Source organism: Ptychodera flava, unplaced genomic scaffold (assembly GCF_041260155.1).
Source record: "Ptychodera flava strain L36383 unplaced genomic scaffold, AS_Pfla_20210202 Scaffold_37__1_contigs__length_1687728_pilon, whole genome shotgun sequence".
NCBI classification, from domain to species: Eukaryota; Metazoa; Hemichordata; class Enteropneusta; family Ptychoderidae; genus Ptychodera; species Ptychodera flava.
Window position 1 is genome coordinate 490,001 of NW_027248359.1, and position 12,964 is coordinate 502,964.

A 12,964-nucleotide genomic window follows, 5' to 3' on the forward strand; every position below is an offset into this window, starting at 1 on the left:
CAAACATATATAATCTGCTTTTCATTTCATAACATCTCCAGAATATAAGAAGACATTCTGCGTCTATGATAATGTCGCATGGTAAAAGATGGTTATGATCCTACAGTCTCCTGTTATATGTGTTTTCAATCCAGCTGTAAACAAGACTGTACCGCAATAACTATAACTGTGATCTTTCTACTTTGTTAACCATGAACGTTCGTGTAGATTATGCTGCACTGGAACCCTTTCACCTTTACAGATATGTTTTGAAATCACTGCTTCATCCTACTAAAACACAAAGCATCTTTTTAAGGTTACTTCTATCGAATATGTAGAATACGGCACAGTTCAGATGGCTTGCTGTTCAATAAAACTAAAGGAATATATGAATGCGATTTTCATTCTCGCCAATTCCCTTCTGCAATCGGTTGTGGATATGACAAGGCTTCGTTACCGATATCAAATTTATTCTGGTGTATGTTCATATACTTCTGCCTCATGCAAAAAAAAATACTAAAATGAACACACTTTCAGTTTTGACCAAAGTTGTGGGAAAAATGATATCCTTCAAAAAACAAAAGTATGACTACTTAGGCAACAAGGATTGAGCAGGCTACAAGAGCCTGTCCCTCCTAGACGCATTTAGAATTGGTCCCATCGTGTAACACCAAACAACCCAATATCCACACAGAGATTGGAGCGCGGTGTGTAGCAGTGCGGTTTCGATAATTCTAACAAGCTATAGGGTGTCCGGGTCGTTGACCTCGCGCCCAGAAATATCTGCCTCAGGTAAATGTTAATGTTCCGAACTGGGATTTTTTTAAGTCCTGAGCGCGCCAAACTGGCTTAATAGACGTGGCGAACATCTCGGATTTCGTTTGAAGCTGTCCACCTAGAACACTGGTAAAAAGTAATTGATTCACATCCCATAACCTAAAGCAATGTCTATGTCTTGCAAGTGTTCACGGAATCGAGGGTCGATACTGAAAGTGCTGTATTCTTCATTTATCTTTTTTTTGGGGGGGGGGGTGAAGTCTTATAAATCAAAGTGACAGTTCATGTATCTCATGTAAAACGCGCATTACCCAAAAAGTAGGTGAAAACCGTCGCCTTTGGCAGAGATTAGTGTGGCTTCTGCTGAGACTCCCTAGCTAGATTAAAATTATCCAGACTGCGCTACAATCTCTGTACGGAGATTGCAAACAACGATGGCTACAACGACATTCACATCTGGTCAACTGAAGATCATACTTCCTTGTTATGGAGCCATTCATTTTGCAACTTTTTTTCAGTTTTAATTTGTTTTCCTATTATTATTGAATATCGATTAAAGTAAAGTAAAGTAAAGTAAAGTAAAGAGATTATCATATACTTTACAAAAATGACATATAATGTTACATCTGCAGGTCACATTGCATCAAACAGCTTCCCAAAATTAGAAGACGTGCATGCAGTCGAAAAAGACGGCAATCACGGCATATCGAATCACTACTAGTAATCAGTCTGTAGAACCCATCAAATCAAACGACTTTGTAGCGGACGACTGTTTCGCAGCTGTCTCTGAACCTATGTACGAAAACTTAAGGTCAACAGAAAGCCCTTCAATCTATGAGAATCCCTATGAACTGCTACAAGAGCCTCTCCCTCCGAGACGCATGCAGAATGGTTCCCATCGCGCAACACCAAACAACCATGGCTACAACGATATTTACATCGGTCAACTCAAGCTTCCTTGTTAGGGAGCCACCATCGAGGAGATCCAAGGGATATTCGGGATACTGAGTCAAGGCAATGGAAACGGGACGTAGTTACGTTTACGGGGGCTTTCAAAAGCAGAGTTGCAGATGTTCAAGACAATGTGTATGAAAATTTGCCTCTTATAGAAAAGGGAAACATGCCAGACAGCCTTACCAACCATTACGGAGAGAACATCGTGTAACTAGACAGGTAGACATCATTTATAAATAATATATATAAACAGGACAATAGTATATATTACTGAAATGGATGTAATATAAAATGACTTCTGTGATACATGACACTACAATACGCCAATGAGCATAGATAGTAATGCTCAATGCCTGTCACGAAATATTATATCATTGGCAGTCAGTTCACTTAATTCACAATTTAGGCAAACAAGTTGGTTATCATGTCACCAGTGGTTATCAGAAAATAACTACATGTATACTTTCAGGCAGGCATATATCTGTGTTGTGTGGGGACATAATGTTATGTAAAATACTGTGTTTATTATATATCGATATGTTTCTCTTTTTCCGTCTTTGTCGGTGTATGTGTCTCTGTCTGTCTCTGTCTCTCTCCCCCTCTCTCTGTCTGTCTGTCTCTGTCTGTCTGTCTCTGTCTGTCTGTCTGTCTGTCTGTCTGTCTGTCTGTCTGTCTGTCTATCTGTCTGTCTGTCTGTCTGTCTGTCTGTCTGTCTCTCTCTCTCTCTCTCTCTCTCTCTTCTCTCTTCTCTCTCTCTCTCTCTCTCTCTCTCTCTCTCCTCTCTCTCTCTCTCTCTCTCTCTCTCTCTCTCTCTCTCTCTCTCTCTCTCTCTCTCTCTCTCTCTCTCTCTAACAGAGTGCCTCCGTTGAGGACATAGACGTGCTTTAGGAGGGATAAGAAGCAACAGCTTAATCTTAACATCGCATACCGAGAGTAAAATAGTAGAGTTTTAAGAAAGTCTCACTGCCAGTCAATTACCTTCTGACCTGAAAAAGAATGGAAACGTGCTGAACGTTCTAAAAACTTATAGAATAAATAGTTGAAGAACAGCTTTGTATGTACTTTCTAACAACAAGAGAGATCATATAAAATTCATCTGTGGCCATCGCATCGTCGAACACTACAATCTACAATCTCATTTTAACGAATAATCAACAATCTGCAAGTATAAATTCAAAACGTGCACACGAATATGTTCGGTAATGATTATAATTCCATTGATTATTGACGATGACGTTTTGTACAGTGCAACGGGGGAACGCAGTTGGGCGAATAAAATGCTACATTATTACAGAATGTGAATACATTTATTCCTTGGTTTGTTGATAACATTATTGGAACTAATTTGGGATAATTGGATTACCATGTTTTGCAAATTTCTCAAAAGTGTTAGGTGCCATATAGCTGAATGATGCAATATCGCAAAACACTCATAAAACAAATGTGTAATATAAGAGGAGAGGCAGATGAGATAACATATGTAGATTAAATCGACATTACTCCACCATCCAATTATTCTAAAATTAGTTCCAATCGCGTTTGATGTTCCTGTGTTGTTTGTATAAAAGAGAAAGACTAAAGTCGTGTGTTATTCACACAAGGTGAACTGCCTTTTAAAATGTGAAATCTCCTTATACATTCGATGTCATTTGTTTCTGTAACGATTCGATGAAATACACAGTAATCAAACTATCAGTGATTGATTTTGAAAAAAAAAAATCTTTAATAGTGTGAAAAGCATATAATTATGAACTGTTTTAATGAAAATTTCTCCATAAAGCTTTCACTTTCATAATTTAATTTGAAACAATGAAATAGTACTTGAAATAGTAGAGTTAACTAAAGCACTACAATAAATATCTTATTTATCTCAAATTTTCTTGAAGTGTTTCACGTCAATAACAAGACTGAAACACTGCTGACAAATTCCCTCACTAGGACCAACAGCTGCAGTTCACTATTTCACGTTTCAATTCAAGTGTTACACAAAAGTAACCGCAACTGTCGAGTAAAGTTATGTCAAGGAAAAATATGAGCTCATGTGCATTTTGTTCGTTCAAAATGATGTGTTAATCTGCCACAAAGCCAAAATACATGTTTTTGAACCTCACATCGCAATGGATCAGGGTTTGATAGTAACGCTGCCAGTCAAATATTTCGTAAGTAGAGGACTTGTTATAATCCGATCTATTAGGTGAAACACGTTTTTCGTAGGTTGAAGTACACTCTAATGGAATTTAAAAACATGTCATTACAGTTTGTTTGTTCCAAATTGACATTTAGCCGTAGGCATTTTTGACAACTCAACCCTATCATTTTTCTCTTTTAATTGGTCAAAATATCAGTGTTATCATAGTTGACTTGCTGCCTGAGGTCACGGTTTGTGTCGATGTTTTCTCAGGACGAACTGCAGAATGACCTTTCGCCTACTCAGAATATTGACTTATCGCTGTTTTTGTCGTCACAAATGCGTCCTGATTTAGGTTTCCTATATTTGTTAAAGCATAAGAAATTTTTATTTCGCCTCGGTAGAGTTAGAATTTGTCAACATAAGGCATAACTAGTAGAGACGGAAGACTTAGGCATTAAGTTTCAATTAGTCAGTTGATCAATCGAGGACTAATAGGGTGTATTCAATTCAACTTGACGTTGGAAAGAGGTTGTTATAATGTTTTGTTTACAGGAGTGATGAATGCTGTCCATTAGTACCCGCCAACGTCAGCCAAAGGTCCACAGCAACACAATGAAATATGCCCACGCACCATTGTCTAACGCACACTCGCATTCACAAATCTGCGTGGGGTTGTTACTTTGGAAAGGTTTTCGTTATCACCTTGATGCCGTTATATAGAGTCCCTGATAAAAGAAGATATTTCGTCAGTATCCCGTCTTATATACTTGTCGACTCATCATGATTGCGACATAGGTATTAACAACAGAGATCAAGTTCAAATATTCAGTGGCAAGAAGGTAAAATAATGATGATAAGAGGAATTTAACAAGTAACAGTATTTTGGTCATAGTTTAGTTAGTATCATGTTGCCATTTTTTTTTCAAGATATCATATTTGTCATCTTTATTTGTGAAGAATTGCTGTCAATACCATAACTGACTGTGTTCAGTAGGATAATAAGGAAGTAATTTATTTGGTGATTTTCACACACAACTTCCATTTGTAATAGAGCTTAATACTACAAAAAGGCTTTCACATTTTGACACCATTTTAACTATTAATTGCAAACAAGACCGGGTACCGTAACTGCAATCAAAATAAAATAGAGAGGCGCACAAGTCATAGAAGAGCACACCACTTGTTTACGCCATCTACGATATCAGAAAGAACATTTCGTTCACCACCTGACCAAACACAGTGACAGGACAACCAATTGATCCGCTCTGAGTTTAGACAAAGACTTTTGGTAAGTGTTATCTTTTTGTGTTCCTACCAATGTTAAACATTTGACCTTTCAAATGAATGAGCGTCACTAGTTAATCTAGATACTTCCTTCAAAGTTTAGGATCGTGATATTTATCAAAATTTATTAATAGAACCAAATCAAGTACCAGAAGCGATCACATTGACATTTTAGGATTATCTGACAAACATAAAGAGTAATTAGTGAGGAAAAATCGAAGATAACCTAAAGGGTCTGTTCGTGGCCTATGAGTGGTACACAAGTCCAACTAATCAGCCACGATCTAGATGAAAACACTTCTGTATCATTCTCTCTGTTTTGAGGCCTGCTATCTGGTTATTTAATTTTGTTTTCTCTGCAAACTGCCTATTCGTAAGGTATATGAGATGCAATTTTCCCATATATGAAATGCACTTTTCCCATTACTAATATTCACAGTAAATGAATATTTCCTGTGCATGTCTTTCGGATAATTTCATTTTCATTATTTTTTTTGAAGAATCACTTGCGTATTTCTACTGTATTCACCTGAATTAACAATATTAAGACTAGAAAGCGAATTTTTCATGTTTCAAATGATATAGACGAATAGTGACCTTCGACCTACATTATCTCCTCTCAGAAAGCACGGCAAGAACATGGGCTACGTTCGAGGTCTAGTTTCCATCGGGATGTTGGTGATTTTCTTATTTTGCTCGACAGTTTCAGGTAGGCTGGTGTGCATTTGAATATACAAGTATTATTTCTAACGCTTACTTTGTTGATTACCTATTTTTGGTAGCGCGATAACACATATAAATATCGGGTACGAGTTATAAACTGTCTAATTCAATTTTTACTACCATTTCATGACTCGTATCTGTTAGTACCTCGACATGCAGTTGTTAAATGTGAGAGTAGGGAGGTATATTTAATAATGGCAGAGTACATCTGAACATGTTTTTTTAAGCGCAAGCATTCATTATCTGAAATCTCCCGCAAAAACAATATTCCGTTTAAACCTGTTGGCACAGGTTGATTAGATAGCCATTTTCACAGATTAATATTATTAATGTATGCGTTTTAACTCGTTTACCTCGATGTGTGATGCGTAGCTAGTGAATGCTATACAGTTACTATAGTGATAAACACACTTTAACGTTAGCGTAGGTGTCGAAATGTACTCTAGTCACAATACAATTTTGAAGATGAACAAACTGCTGCAAATGTCATAGCTCTGCTAGCGTTGTGTATAATTCAACTTGAACCAGCGAACAGAATGGACATTGTAAGCTGAGAAGACATTTTTTCAAGCACTGAAACTACTAAAACTATCTAGAAAACATGAAAGAAATGATGAACTATATTTTAGGTTCAACACTCTGAATGGTGCCAGAGAAGTGAAAAAAAAAAAACGACTGACGTTGCCGTTTGTGTGGTACAATACTTTTTAAAGCTAAATTTAGACTTGCACTAAAACACCACCGAAAACGAAATAAAATAATTTGTTCTGTAAAGAAAGTTTTCACCTCATAATTATATGCATATGTTGCTGAAACAACTTGTGATCTAAATTTTCCATAAATGATAATAAAAAGGGTGTCATACATGGTAAAAATAGAAAGTTTACACCGCACTATGTGTGGCTTGATCACCTTGACTGTTAAAGTCAATGTTTACGAAACATCCAAGAGCGTCTGCTGAATGAAAAAACACTGTCTCTAAACTTAATTTAAAGTCAATAAATGTTGGATGAACGTCAGTGAAAATGTATGGTATTATTAGTAGGTGAATCGCTAGCCATTGTACTCAACTACGACTAAACATATTAATAAAGTACAAATTCCAGCACTTAATGTGTGATCACAACAACAACATTGGTGAATCAGTCATATGGATGGAAGCCACTACATAACTAACTATAAGTTTTCCTGACGGATTGTAATATAGCATTTGCAGAGTTATGACTGTTGCTGCAGCTAGTTAAGCTTCAAAACATTATTGTTTATTAAGCAGACTAAACGTACTTTTCAATCCGTCGATTAAAACGACAGTGCCCATCGTTAATATCATCTGCCGGACTCCCTGCTGTTTTTCATAAACACTTTGTATGCCTCTGATCACTTCGAACGTAATGCAATGCAATCTTTCCTCACAAAGTGTAATTTAAAATAAGTAGACCACATTGATTTTACTGTTGCTCTTATCAGTTTTTCGATCAAGTAAACTTTTAATGGTGTGTAAACTAGTATCTTTTTATTTTACATTTGACAACCAGATAATGGCAAAAGTCCAGTCATAACAGACACTCGACGGGAATTCGTAAGAGAAGGAAGGCCACTACAACTTAGTTGCAAAATGCAAGCGCAAAAAACATGTCAAATACACGTTGCCAAGCTGGATGAAACAAGTGCCTGAATCAGACGACGAATTGTGGTTCAAAATGGAACTTCGTACGATGATTGTTGTGATGTGATTAATAAAAAAACATCACTTGGTGAAGTAAATCTTTTGATAAAAAAGCTAGGAAGGAAGATAATGGACGTGGATATGCTTTGCTCCTGGAATCAAGACCTTGGTCGCAGTCCATGTCTTTGTAATTGGTAATGTATTAGAAAAGTAATTTTACTTGTAAGACTGAAGCTTGTTATCAAAATAAATCTGAATTTTGAGAACTGATAGATTACTCTAAATATATACCAACGAAATTATGTCTGTAATCCCATTTTCTGCCACAGATAATAAGACAGTAAATATATCCACTCTACATCTCTCAAGGGACAGAATCAGGTCAACATTGCAATATTTTTGCGAATATTTTTTTCTCCAGAATCTGGTCACCAGTTGTGCTCTGCGTCTCATAATTTTGGCCCTGGAAACACAATTATTAAAGGCAGTACAATATACCTGAGTTGTGTCGTCACAGATAGCATCATACCCAGTATAATCTATTAACATGGATGAAGAATGAAGACAATGTCGCAAGTGCTTGGAGCAACACATTGAACTATAGTTACGAAGCATCGCGATGACAACGGGGCGAGCTTTAGTGTTTACTACAAAACAGCCTCCTAAACACAACTTTGGTTTGCAACAACACTATCACAATTAACGTTCTATGTGAGTAAATGGAAAGAAGACAAACGAAATCTGGCATTACACATTTATGAGTACGTTAGCATTCTATTCGGTATATGTATATTCTGAAACGAGTAAATGAAAATTTATGGAAATGAAAACGAATTAATCAATCAATCAATCAATCAATCGATCGATCGATCGATCGATCAATCAATCAATCAATCAATCAATCAATCAATAAAAATTAAAGTACGTTAGTATGCACAGAGGAAGGCAGAACATCCATTGTTTTGAATCACCCTCGGCTTGCAAAGCATCATTAAAAAGGAAAGACGGGGACCATGCTAATAAACTTATTTGCAATGGGTGTGCTCTTATTACTTTTTAATTATTTGTGTGACAGGTAGCTAATCATGTTGGTTTCTATCACAATATTATGGTCTTAAATACGTTTCGTTTGTGTGAGAATTTATGTGGTGTTCTCTCTCTTATCTTTTTATTCCCCATATTATAGTCAAACCAACTTTAGTAACACTGACCAGTGAGCATTCTAATAACTCTAGCGGCATTCTTATCCTACGATGTGAAACAAGCAGTAGCTACCCTGCAGCTTCTATCATATGGTATCAAATGGTACTCGAATTGAAAAATATGGAAATGGAATTACAAGACAGCCAACTGTCACGATGAAGGGTGAAAACAACGGCTTTATTACCCAAGAAGAATTGCATATCACAACGACACCGGGGCTTAACGGATATAACATCAGATGCGCTGCTAGGAATCCTGTTTTTAATGAGACAGAAGATTTGGTCTTTTCAGATGTCATTCTTGTTATACATGATTGTGAGAGAATATGTTGTTCTAAGACTCTCTAAAGTGTTTGCAGATAAAGTGAACGTCACGGAGAGATAGTCGTACTACTAAACTTTAAGAATTTTAACTATCTCTTGTGCACACATAATTTAAAGAATTTCAGAACGATTTAATTTCACACATATGTCAGTCGTCATTTTAGATTTTAAACGTCGGGAATGTTAGATTTTGTTCTGTGTTGAAGTACCTAACCCTGAAAGGTGACCCTTGATTTTTATTTTATTTTTTCATGAAAACAGTTGAAAAGTTCATTAATGAAGATATGGAGCAAACGTAGATTTATGCAAAACTGGAAGTATATATTTCTCTTTTGAAAACGCACACTGTCTTAAATAGCTGATTTGGAATTTCGCACTTTAAGTCAAGTCATATGTTTAGTCTGTTTGGCACGAATTTTTCATCCGTTTAAGTATTCTTTAGAAAAACGTGAAAGCCACTCAATGTATTGCAATGTTTATTCGACAGTTTCACCCAAGCAGCCCGATGCTTGTGACACGCAACTGAATCAACCTCTGCATACCAAGACTCCACTATCAACACTCCTATGGCTACCATATGTAGTAGTTACCCACCCATAGAAATCAAATTGTATATCGACCGCAAGCTTTTCAATATCACAGGTGGGCAGACTGTTAATATCACAAGTGATCTAAATGGCACTGTTGTCGCGACCCCAGCAGTTTTAAACGTCACAGATGAGCGACTTTTGGCTAGTTTTCAGCTAAGCTTTCCTTCATGTACCGACCTAGGAGACCTAGGAGTTCCATGTGAGTATTTCTAATGTATATAGTCAATGATTGTATTTCTATATTGTATTTGTGATTGTATTTCTAAATCATATCCGATTGAGGAATAGAGTTCCGATCACCAACTATGATTCTCGTCTCTTAACCAGGTGTTATTTGTTTATTTCACCTTGACACTACAGACAGTCCAATGGCAATAAATTATGACGAATCCAGCAAAATCACAATTAGGCAGGGGGAAAAGGCCACATTAGCCTGCAATATCAACAGCTCCCCCAGGTCTTCAATACAATGGTATAATCCAATTGGAATTGCTATAACTCGTGGCAAATATCACATAAAAGAACTACACTTTGGTACGATTCAAATGAGTACACTCTATATCTTGAAAGCCAGTTCGTTTGATTCCGGCGACTATTTATGTAGGGCCTTCAATCAGGCAGGAAACATCACATTGAATTTTTCTGTCACCGTGCAAGGTAAGAAAAAAAGTAATATGATGGCCGGCTTAATAAAGGACACCTCTTACTAAACTGAGAGAGAGAGAGAGAGAGAGAGAGAGAGAGAGAGAGAGAGAGAGAGAGAGAGAGAGAGCTGTAAATCTCGTATTGTCCTCATATTTGTTGCAAAGAAAATATAAGTTCATAAGAATTGTCTGCATATGTGTTCTGTCAGACCGCACCGTATGCACAAACTTAATCTTATACACCAATCAAAGAAGTAATTTAGGGAAAATAAATGGAAAAATAGCTGATATTCAAGTGAAAACCATCAAACGATGTATTAATCAAACACTCTACAATAATGTATCGCCCTAACGACCACAACTAGTGCGAATTATCGGTCATACCGTACATACAATGTGTCCCCGAGAAGGCTAAAAGTCTGGATTCGAATTCCCTCATTTGAACGAACGCCTCAATTTAACGAACGTTTTCTTTGTCTCAATAATGGTCGTTAGAGCGAGGATTTACTGTATTCCCTTTCACTCACCGCATCTCAACTATACTAGCTCATTTCAGAGGGAGTATATGTTTGTAGTAACGTTTCTAAATAATTATTCTCTCTATTATTGCAAAACAAATAAAACCCACACTGGAGCAGGCAACGACGTAATCATCATAGCTGCCATAATTTTTATATCGGTCTTAGTCGCTACCATAATGGTTTTCGATACTCTGTGCAACCGTTACTAGTGTGAAAAAACCAAGTATGTACTGTTTCTTTTTACACTGTATGAAAACACTTTATTAGCATGTATTATTGCCTGTATTTTAACTGAAGAGTGCATATACACATGTATACAGTCAAGAATCTATTGCTTGTATTCAGCAAGCATGTATTCATTTGAATTCATGTGACTTCACTGGTATTATTCCATAATACAGGCAAATCATTAATGTGAATTTATCTGTATTATTTTGTTTGATGCAGAGTTACTCTTTTAAAGCAAATACACAACAATTCGCACTCAAGGTTTACATACCATATGACAACAGTTCTGCTATGAAGTGCACTAGCTAATTATGTTTCTGATGCATTTTAATGTTGCTATCTTAAATCACCAGCAAATATGAATAGGCAAAGAAAATTTTGGTCACGCCATGGTTTTATTCACTGTTTATCGATACATGACTTACAAAAATCACACAACAAGTCTTAAATTACGATGGTTTAAAAAAATCACTTTTCTTTCTCCCACCAGAGGGCAAAAAAGGAAATTCCAGGTATTATTATTATTATTATTATTATTATTATTATTATTATTATTGATGACGATGATGATGATAGATCAGATTGTTGTTTGTTTTTGTTGTTGTTTTTTCTGACGTTATGATGAAGATAATGCGAGTTTGTGTCGGTTGTGGTGTTCTTTTCCTATTAATGCTGCTGTTTGTTTATTTGCTTTCTTCTTGCACAATTTGCACTTCAACAGCGAAGAGCTCGAAATGAAAGCCACCCATACTTCTTTAAATGGTAAGAACTGTCTTTAATACCGAAATAGAGCAATTAGATCCTCATGTTGATTTTTAACCAATGGAGTTTGAGTATAAGTAAGCTTCATGCGGATACGTGACTGCTAAGACTCACGAAAGATGGTTGTGATACGGTGAAATTTACACATCTGTTCGGAATTACACTTTGAATTAGATTTCTATATTTTTTGAAAAGTCACAATCCGTTTCGTAAATCGCTGCCAAACCTGACAGGAGCTGTATTTAAAAAGTAATCCGAAGCATCATTTGATAACGAATGCGGATTTGCATTATTCGCACTACTCAATACTTATTAAATGGAAAACTCTTCATTTTAACCCGGGTTAAATTTCACGTTTTTAAGTTTATTATGTAAATGTGAATAATGCACAGCAGCATGTTGTTGCATGCCTTAACACGGCGAATTTTAAACTGTTTTCATAATAAAGGCGATGCTAAAAAGTGTTCGAAGATAAGGCTGGACACCATGCCGAGAACGCGAGGAAAAGATAAGCGATCAGGTTGTACAAATGTATCTTATCCGGCAGCTTTTGAAGGAACAACAACTTAAATCAATAAAGACACTTAAGAAAAGAGTGTTCAAAGCCTGAAAAGACGATTTCCCTAGTCTTCATCTTGAAATCAGTATAACATTATTTTTGCCACACTGGCAAACAAATTGGACCCCTTGAACAATGTTAATGGTTCAGTGTCCGACTTCTACTCGGTTTCACATTAATTTTGCCTAAATACATATCAGAAAAGAAAATATTTCGTTCTTACAGATGCCGTATAGTAATACGTGCAACACTCTTCTAATATTCTATACCTTTACCTTTTATTTCGCAAATTAAGCCGATAGGAACACATGCCTGATATATGCAAGGGTGCCAACATCTGAACGTTTTTGTCAACAACCTCCTTTTTTTCGAAATGACGCAGGTATGTTAGATTCTGTGTCAATCTGATCGATGATTCATTAGATATAACATCAGCAGCAGTATCCTCCTCCTCCTCCTCATCATCATCATCATCATCATCATCATAATCATCATTATTATCATCATCATCAGCATTATTATCATCATCGTACAGAGAATTCTTATTTTTATATCATTATCTTTTTCTTTTCATGTCTTTTTTACATTTCTTCAAGTGTTATCGTTGTTGCTACTGTATC

General features: G+C 36.3%; 2 long non-coding RNA genes across 2 annotated transcripts in view; both read left to right on the forward strand.

Annotated features, from left to right (window-relative positions):
• LOC139127776 (uncharacterized) overlaps positions 1-3,006 on the forward strand; it is a 3,226-nt gene extending 220 nt beyond the window's left edge. Inside the window, exons 2-3 of the long non-coding RNA XR_011551124.1 lie at positions 1,389-1,929; positions 2,566-3,006. This is a non-coding gene — a long non-coding RNA (uncharacterized lncRNA). The remainder of the gene's footprint in view (positions 1-1,388; positions 1,930-2,565) is intronic.
• An 8,181-nt stretch (positions 3,007-11,187) lies between these two features.
• Positions 11,188-12,764, forward strand: LOC139127823 (uncharacterized). Its single transcript, XR_011551141.1, has 3 exons — positions 11,188-11,535; positions 11,745-11,785; positions 12,640-12,764. It is a non-coding gene; the product is annotated as an uncharacterized lncRNA (long non-coding RNA).
• Positions 12,765-12,964: the final 200 nt, after the last annotated feature.